General features: G+C 38.1%; 1 protein-coding gene across 1 annotated transcript in view; it reads left to right on the top strand.

The window, feature by feature from the left end:
* Positions 1–1,822: 1,822 nt before the first annotated feature.
* The window catches only part of LOC112056754 (ubiquitin-conjugating enzyme E2Q-like protein CG4502), a 34,172-nt gene continuing 26,613 nt past the window's right edge, over positions 1,823–9,381 (top strand). Inside the window, exon 1 of the mRNA XM_052891132.1 lies at positions 1,823–1,917. The gene's annotated coding sequence lies outside the window, so the exon portion shown is untranslated. The remainder of the gene's footprint in view (positions 1,918–9,381) is intronic.

The raw sequence follows: 9,381 nt of genomic DNA, 5'->3' as shown, positions 1-9,381 counted from the left end.
AAAGACGTACCGCCAATCGATTTAGCGTTCCGGTATGATATCGTGTAGAAACCGAAAGGGGTGTGGATTATCATCATCCTGACCTCCTCCTAACAAGTCAGCCCGCTTCCATTTTAGATTGCATCATCACTTACCATTAGGTGATAGATTGAGCTTTTATTTAGCATTTTTTTATTCTTTACAAGTTAGCCCAACACCATATTTCATTCTAATAGTCCATCTATACTTATAATAAATCTGTAGAGAGGTCAATTCTGTACATGAAATATATCCCAAATTAATAACTATCAGGGGGTGATTAGTGATCGATACTGATGGCAAAAATGCAATCAGTAAAATTTTTGTCTGTCTGTCTGTCTGTCTGTATGTTCTTTATAGAAACAAAAACTACTGGACGGATTTTAACGAAACTTGGTACAATTATTCTGCATACTCCTGGGCAGGTTATAGTATACTTTTCATTACGCTACGATCAATAGGAGCAGAGCAGTGAAGAGAAATGTTGAGAAAACGGGAGAAGTTACTCAATTTTTTAAGCTTCCGTCGCGTGTACAGCCTTAATGGTTAAAGCTACATGGAAATCATGTGTGACAGAAATGTTCTCCTTAAAATTATCTATAAAAACACAACAGCATATATATGTCTATCTTTTATGGTTGACTCACAATAACACGTGTAACTCCCGATAGCTTAGCAGTTCGGAGCTTTCTAATTATATTTGTCTACTCTTATGTTTATAACACTCATCATTCATCCCTAACTAAAAAAGTTAACATTATTACCTATTCAATAAAAAAAGAATCATAAAAATCGGTAAAGAAACACCAAAGTTATACAAGAAATACGCTAAGCCATTGCGCGTGAATACTAATTCATGCTATATGGATTATTTTTGTGTAACGGTTGCCGCGCTCGATGCGACTCGCGGGGGGGGGGGGGGAATAAATAAAGAAGTGCAGCTTTAATGAGTAGGGTAGGGGTAGGGTAGGGTAGGGTAGGGTAGGGGTAGGGTAGAAGTAGTGTAGGGTAGGGGTAGGGTAGTGATAGGGTAGGGGTAGGGTTGGGATAGGGGTAGTTGAAAGTTTACAACGACTTTCACGCGGACGAAGTCGCGGGCGTCCGCTAGTAATCAATAAAAGGTTGGAATGGAACAGAGGTATATTTTTTATCTGGTTTGGTACTTTGCATACCACCATTATCTTTGCAGCTTTACTCATTAAAATGACTGATGAAGTTAATAACATTTTGTAATGTTGTAGGGGGTAATCTCTGAATCTACTGGACCAATTTTGAAAATGAAAAATTGAATTAAATGAAAATTATTTTACCACGTTACTTGTGAGTGTCATAGGCTATATTTTATCCCCGTATCCATACGGGAACAGGACGTATACCGCAGCTGAAACCGCGGGGCGTCGGCAAGTTTATAATATACCCGTTACCATTATCTGACTTACGCAGTGCGTTCCAGACAGAGCAAGTAGGTGAGTGCTCATAATCGGCCAATATAAATAAATTATGATTGCCACTACACATCAATCAAAAATTACGTAATAAAGTCAAGATTGCTTAATAACAACAACGTCTGTAAAAACATACCTACCTACTTGAAAGCTCCGACAATCACCGCCACTAAGCTCGACGCGTTTTACGTCAGCAAGGATCGCTGGGGAATAAGCAAATTGAGATGAGGGTGGAGGAAATTGCACCTTATTTTCTTTGGAATAAAAGCGAAAAGGCGCTTGGGGATGGGGTGATGAAGGGTGGATCGATGGTCTGAGGTTTGCAGGAAGGACGCCCTCTCGTGACTCGGGGCTACAATCTGCTCAGTGTGCGGGAAACGACGTTGTAGCTCAGTTGTGTGTGTGATATATACGCTCAGTCAAAAGGCCTTCCCGAGCTCCGGTTGTGTGGAAGGTAAGAAGTAAATATTTTCATATGTGCGCAACACAATAGATTCATAATTATCTTGCATAATTGTTAGATATAACTAAAAATTACGCACTATTTGGTTTGTAAGGTAAACAGTTATTGTTATTAAGAATAACATATCAAATAATGCTCGTAATATCAATTGTGTAACATGCCTTAGCACTTGTTTAAATATTTCATAGTTGTTCTTTGTTTTTTCTGTAAGCACTTATTGTTTCAAGTGAGCAAAGAATTTCGGATTCGTCTTTGATTACATAAACGTTTTTTTGTACTTACTTTAATGTAAATATGTAACTCAAAGTACTAGCGGACGCCCGCGACTTCGTTCGCCCATAACTTTTCTCCTCAATCCGATCCGCAAAATCTGTTCTTAACAGACGTAACTTTATAAACTACCAAACTTCATCTTTGTACTTCAAGCGGTTTTCGAATATTTGTGATTTTTTCATCATCATTTACAACCCATATTCGGCTCACTGCTGAGCACAAGTCTCCTCTCAGAATGAGAAAGTTAGACCTAAGTTCACCATGCTGGCCAAATGCGGCTTGGTAGACTTTACACACATAGAAAATTAAGAAAATTCTCAATGCTGGTTTCCTCACGACGTTTTTCTTTCACCCTTTGTGACACGTGATATTTAATTTCTATATTCTAGTGATGTTTTCAAGTATAATAGGTAGATATAATTAATTTCCCCTACCTACTTTAGGCAACTTAGCTACAAAATATAGTAAATAATATACAGTGTTACTCGGTGAAGGTGTAGATTTCTAGTGGTGAAAAAAAGTTTGGCAAATAGTAGGTGATAAAACAATGGACCCCAGGTAAATAAAAAAATTTAATAAACAAAATCAACTGAAGAATTGAAGTCAACCGACTTCAAAAACATAAAACATATAACATAAAACTGACTAAATTAAAAAGCGAAAAATAATATCATTCTAAGTTCTATATATCATAATTATTATGTACTAACTGATGATCAGATCAAAGGAAAAAAAAACATACGCGTGGAATTGAGAACCTCCTCCTTTTTTGAAGTCGGTTAATAAACATTTTACTTACCTACGCATCTAGCATGACTTCTTAACTAAATTGACTTGAAGTATCTCTATGAAATTAAAGATAAATGGTATTGACGTCTAATAGTAGTTCTACTGGACTTTGGTTATTTGTAAAAACAATTAAGTTTAATCTCGATGGAGATCCCATTAATACTTAGTAGGTAATTAATATCAGATTAAGGCAACGATTGTCTTTTTTTGATACTTATACCTAAAATTAATCGCTGATTGTATTATCTCCAAGAAACGCGCAGGCGCTCGGCGCTAATGACGTCATAGTTATTATACTTAATCTAATATATAAAATTCTCGTGTCGCGGTGTTCGAACTTGAACTCCTCCGAAACGGCTCGACCGATTTTGATGAAATTTTTTGTGCATATTCAGTAGGTCTGAGAATCGGCCAACATCTATTTTTCAAACCCCTAAATCCTAGGATAGGGTAGTGGTAGGGTAGGCGTATGGTATAGGGATAGGGTAGGGGTAGGGTAGGGGTAGGGTAGGGTAGTGGTAGGGTAGGTTTATGGTATAGGGATAGGGTAGGGGTAGGGTAGTGGTAGGGTAGGGTAGGGTAGGGATAGAGTAGAGGTAGGGTAGGGGTAGGAGTATGGTAGTGTAAGGTAGGGATAGGGAAGAAGTGCAAATAAATAAATTAATAAGTCAAAGCGAAGCTTGAGCGAGTCCGCTAGTGTGATATATTATTAGAAGAAAATGTTTTTGGAAAACTATTATCTATTCTATTATCCTCGCAAATGTGTTCTAAAACGTGTGACATACGTGCGCTTTGATAATTACAGCCTCTGCATCCTTACCATATTTTATTAATTTTTTTTTTATTTTTTACAAGTTACGATATAAGTGGCGATATCATACCGGAATGCTAAATCGGTTACCTGTAGATAAGCGTCTATTTAACTCTACCGGCAAAGATGTATTTTTGCCGGTAGAGTTAAATAGACACGGCCAATGTCAAGAGATCAGTCTTGAGCCAATTTAATAAATATAAAATCTTGAATTGTTCCGAGTTATGATACTCTTAGTTAACATAGCATTACTATAACTGCTTCAGGGAGATCATCGAAACGGAGATAGCTGACTATCTCACTCAGTGACACGAGGCCTCCGTGGCGCAGTTGTATGCGCGATAGATTTACAAGACGGAGGTATTTCGATATTCAGCTGGACCGATTGAGGTTTTCTTAATTGTCCAGGTCTGCAGTTGGTGGGAGGCTTCAGTCGTGGCTAGTTACCAACCTACCAGCAAAGACGTATTTACATTATATACATTCCCCTCCAACTAGTCAGAAAAGACTGTATTAGGAGTGGGTACGACAATAGACCAACGGGGTGAGGATCGAACCACCACCCCGGTGATGAGTCCGACCGCTCTAACTGCTGAGCTATTGACTCTAGAAACTGAGGACCTTCTTCTAGGAGTCCGAAAGCTCTAACTGCTGAGCTATTAGAGCTCTAGAAACTGAGGACCTTCTTCCAGCCGACGCTCTGCAGATGTCGGTAAGAGGGCGTTGTTTATAACCACGTTAAGGCCAGTTATTTTGAATGTAGACATACTTTAGGTATATCTAGGGAACAAATAATAAAAAAGGGAAAACATTTACGACATCGGAATCGAATAAGATTTTCGTTATTGCGTTTTTGCGTGACTCGCTTAACATTTTATTGTACGAAGTAGCTTTCAGTTTCAACCGTTCCCAGTGAATATTTTCTGCTAAGTAACTACCTAGATAGGTACCTAGTATCTACCGAATATTGTAGCTTAAAGTGGACAAATGAAGGTATTGTTGTTATCGTTCGTTATGTACAATCAATCGAATAGGTATAATTATTAGGTACCTAATTAAAAAATAAATAAATAAATATTAATATACCTACTTACACAACACACACATCACTACTTAGCCTCAAAGTCTGTATATGTGTCAAACCAAATTATATAAAGTATAAATACACCCAGACACTGGAAAACACCCATGCTCATCACACAAATACTTTTCATTAGTGGGAATCGAACCCACGGCCGTGCATGCAGAAAGTAGGGTCACTACCCGTACCCACCGCGCCAGGTAGGCGTCAAATGTATACTTCGTATCGTATTGTTATCAACCCATATTCGGCTCACTGCTGAGCTCGAGTTTCTTCTCAGAATGAGAGGGGTTAGACCAATAGTCCACCACGCTGGCCCAATGCGGATTAGCAGACTTCACACACGCAGAGAATTAAGATAATTCTCTGGTATGCAGGTTTCCTCACGATGTTGTCCTTCACCGATTGAGACACGTGATATTTAATTTCTTAAAATGCACACAACTGAAAAGTTGGAGGTGCATGCCCCGGACCAGATTCGAACCCACACCCTCCGGAATCGGAGGCAGAGGTCATATCCACTGGGCTATCACTTAGGTATAGTTAAGTGAGATTAATCTTAAAAGCTATTTACCTACCAACTGTCTCAACATACATAATAACTTTTAGAGTAGCTAGTTGAAACACGAGGCACTGTAATTAAATCTCTCCGCTAATTGGTTAGAAGCTGAGCATGTAGAGTGTTAGGTAGAAAGATGATTCCTATCATTAAAATGAGAATTTCAAACACAGCGCAACATCGTTAAGGCGAACGACGTTTATGGCGTTGGAACGTGGCGCCTCTTGATGATTATTGCTTAGATGTCGTTAGACTTCTATAAAACACAGACAATGCCCCTGACTGCGCCGATTCAACAGTAGACATGTATAAAACTGCTATTAAATTAACATAACAATTTATTAATGTGTAATATGAGTATTTGACCTCTGCCATCGTTCGAATCCGAAATTTAATATCACGTAACTCAAACAGTTAAGAAAAACATTGTGAGGACACCTGCATAACTGAGAATTTTCCTAATTCTCTAGATGTGTGAAATCTGCCAACCGCGCATTGGGCTAGCGTGGTGGACTATTGACCTAAACCCTCTCATTCAAAAAGGAAACTTATGCTCAACAGTGATCCATAAAAGGGTTGCTAATGATGATGATGATGTAAATATTATAAACAAACAGGACTTTGTCAATAAGGTATTTGGTAAACGTAGAATGCCAGACTTGACTCCGAGAGTTCAAAGAACGCGAGAAACGATTAAAAAGGAAATTCCTGAAACAGTCTTGAACATCGACTGAAACATTCTGAACAAATAAGGGTTGTGAGGTTGGTGTGAACCCTGGCACCCTGTCCTGTTAGAATCGACGTCAACGTAAGAAATCGGGTTAAAAGAGAAAAGTAAATAAATATGATATAGGTACAACACTGCCTCGAGTAGTTGACCGAGGTATTCGCCTATGAATGAGATGGTCAACTCATGGATACAATATACCAACCAACCAATCGCACCAATCATAGTATGATAAAATAATTAATCAAACTACAATTGTGGCTTTGCTCCTCTCTTAAGAAGTTCTTACTTAGTAACTGTTCGGATATGGGATGTTTGAGGTGTTACACACCGTTGTGCACCGCAGAGCACGTTAAGCCTCGCGTTATTGATGGAAGAAAATTGAAATTATTATGTGAAATGTTTTATTAACTTAAAATCCTTGGAAATTAGAGCCAAAAAGCTAGACAGCTATAGGTAGCTACTATTTAGATAAAGGTACAGGTATAGGTATAGGTACCTACTTAAATATTTAGGAACTGGCTGGGCATTTTGAGATTTTCTTAATTGGTCCAGGTCTGGCTGGTGGGAGGCTTCGGCCGTGGCTAGTTACCACCCTACCGGCAAAGACGTACCGCCAAGCGATTTAGCGTTCCGGTACGATGCGGTGTAGAAACCGAATGGGGTGTGGATTTTCATCCTCCACCGAACAAGTTAGCCCGCTTCCATCTTAGACTGCATCATCACTTACCAGCAGGTGAGATTGTAGTCAAGGGCTAACTTGTAAACAATAAAAAAAAGAACAACTTTTACCTGACGGACTGAGTACTCGTAGGTATATCATGACACAAAGATCAACGTTCTAGTAAAAGTTACTTAAATAATAATGAACGTACGTACCAAGAGGACGGTACGTACACGTAGGTACCTATATAAAAGATTCGCGCGATAAAGTCTGGCTCCCAGTTTCAGGTTAGGCACTTTACGTTTACTTTGGTCTTTACTCAACATTAAAAACGCAAACGATGGTCTCAGATAAAAGGGCATTTCTATTTCGGGCACGTCTCGTCCCGACGAGCAAAGTTCACAATCGAGTGGTTACACAAAGTATCCTTCCATTTGATCGCATCATGCCTCTTTTGTTATCCATTCCATGCGTAAATACTCGTACCTACATTAAATCTGGATTTTATCACCAAGGAATACATTATGTCCTTTGTCACAATGTCTTTGTTATATTATATGTAGTCTTTGTAAGACAAAATCCATACTAACATTACGAGTACAACGAGTATAAATGCGAAAGTACCTAAGTAAATCTGTCCGTCTGTCTGTTATTTTTTCATGGCTACCGCTGAACTAAATTTGATGATTTTATTAATTAGAGATAAATTGAATTGATATAGAAAATATACTATTTTTTTCTCTGAAAAATCGACGGTTTCTGCGGAGTTCGGGAAATATGTAGCTACAGAAGTTCACCGGACGAAGTTCTATAGTATTAAATATGCATCATACTCCTATAACTCAGTGGTTATCCTAGTGGCCTCGGATCATGACGTTCCGGTTCACGAGTTTTTGTCGGGACCGATCCTGAGTCGGGCTTTGAAGTATTGAGCTTTTCTTTCTTCAAAAAAATTCTCAGCCCGGAGTTGGGAAGTTGACAAATCATTAGGAATGTATAACATGTTGATAAATAATAATGATCGTATTTAGTGGAAAACTAGGTACCCCAAGCCTGCCAACTATAAGTATATTCAGGTATTAACATTTTACACATACAAGGTAAAGGTATTCGCTATATTGATAAAATATATGTACTTAGATATGTAGATTTTTAGAGCTATCTTATTATCAATGCAATTCACATCACATAAGCATATTGTATATGGACGTCAGTAGAATATATAACTTCATACTAATTGTTGCCTACATCTGCGAGAGAACAATTAATAAATGCATTTTTAACTATTTAGATCATTGATTCCCAAAGTGGTCCAGGTGGATCCCTAGGGTCTACGGAAGACTCAGCGGCGGTCTACGTTGATGTGACATAAAAATGGGGGTTCACAATTCGTAAGCGGGGGTCCACATAAAGTTGTGCATTGATTGCTTCTTTGTGCTGTGAGTAGTTATCAAAAATTAAAGCTGGCTGAAATAACTTTTTCCCTTGACAATTTTAATGAATTTTTGTCATTTACTCGCAGCACAATCAAATAATTAATCAATTCTCACTATTTCTTTTTTATAACGGTTATTTCGTGGTGGCTGTTGATTTAGGGGGTCCACCGGAACCAGTCATATTTGAAAGTGGTCTATCAGAAAAAAAGTTGGGAACCTCTGATATAGATGAAGGCTAGAAAGTGGAAAGTTCGAGAGCCTGCGTTAGCTGTGTCTGGATCACTTTAGGAAGCCGAAAGTTTCTCAGCTCAGGCTGCTACCAGTAGGTACCTAATTAAGTAGGTACGTTAGCCAATTATGAAGTTTAAACAGTGCGGTGGCTGTGAAAGGTACTTTAATTGTCCTGGTAGGTATATAACGTAATTTTTGACTACGAGGAATCATGCTTCCATTCCTCTGACCCTTAGTTACATGGCTATCCTCCGCTAGAGACGCTCTTTCTCGTGAAATATCTCTTTACCTCTACAGCATAAATATGGCGCATTTGCTGCGTAAAACCAATGATCAAAAGTAGTGTTTATTCGCTCAAACATTGTACTCGTACTTAGCTACTAAAATTATTTTCAGTGCTGAATAAATTTGCATTAATGCAAACGAAATGAAAAGTAGGTAGGCAAAGCTTTTATGTAGGTAATATTTAAATAACAAACAGAAAGGTTACATGTCAAGTGATCAGTACTTACTATAAATAGAAGATTCTAAAGAGTCGTGTCCTCAATTTTAGGAGTTATTGTCATTTGTCGTAGGCAGACAGATGTTATCTCGTGGTACTCGTAGAAGACAATAATTAGTTCCTTTTTTCCAGAACATGGATGGCGTGGCAAGATTTTTTTTATTTTTCTAGTCTTACTAAACACATTACCTTTTACCTATGATGTTATTTAGCAGAAAAAATAAGTTTGTGAATTGTTTAAAAATGAACATGGATGTGGGATTGTAGGGAATAAATATATATAATACAATAGTTAGGTATATACGTGCGTACATACTGCATCCATATGCAAAATAGTAAATACCCATGATTTATCACCAGACTTCTTGTACAAAGAAAAAAA

Source organism: Bicyclus anynana, chromosome 3, assembly GCF_947172395.1.
Source record: "Bicyclus anynana chromosome 3, ilBicAnyn1.1, whole genome shotgun sequence".
NCBI classification, from domain to species: Eukaryota; Metazoa; Arthropoda; class Insecta; order Lepidoptera; family Nymphalidae; genus Bicyclus; species Bicyclus anynana.
This window is presented reverse-complemented; position numbering and strand designations above follow the sequence as displayed.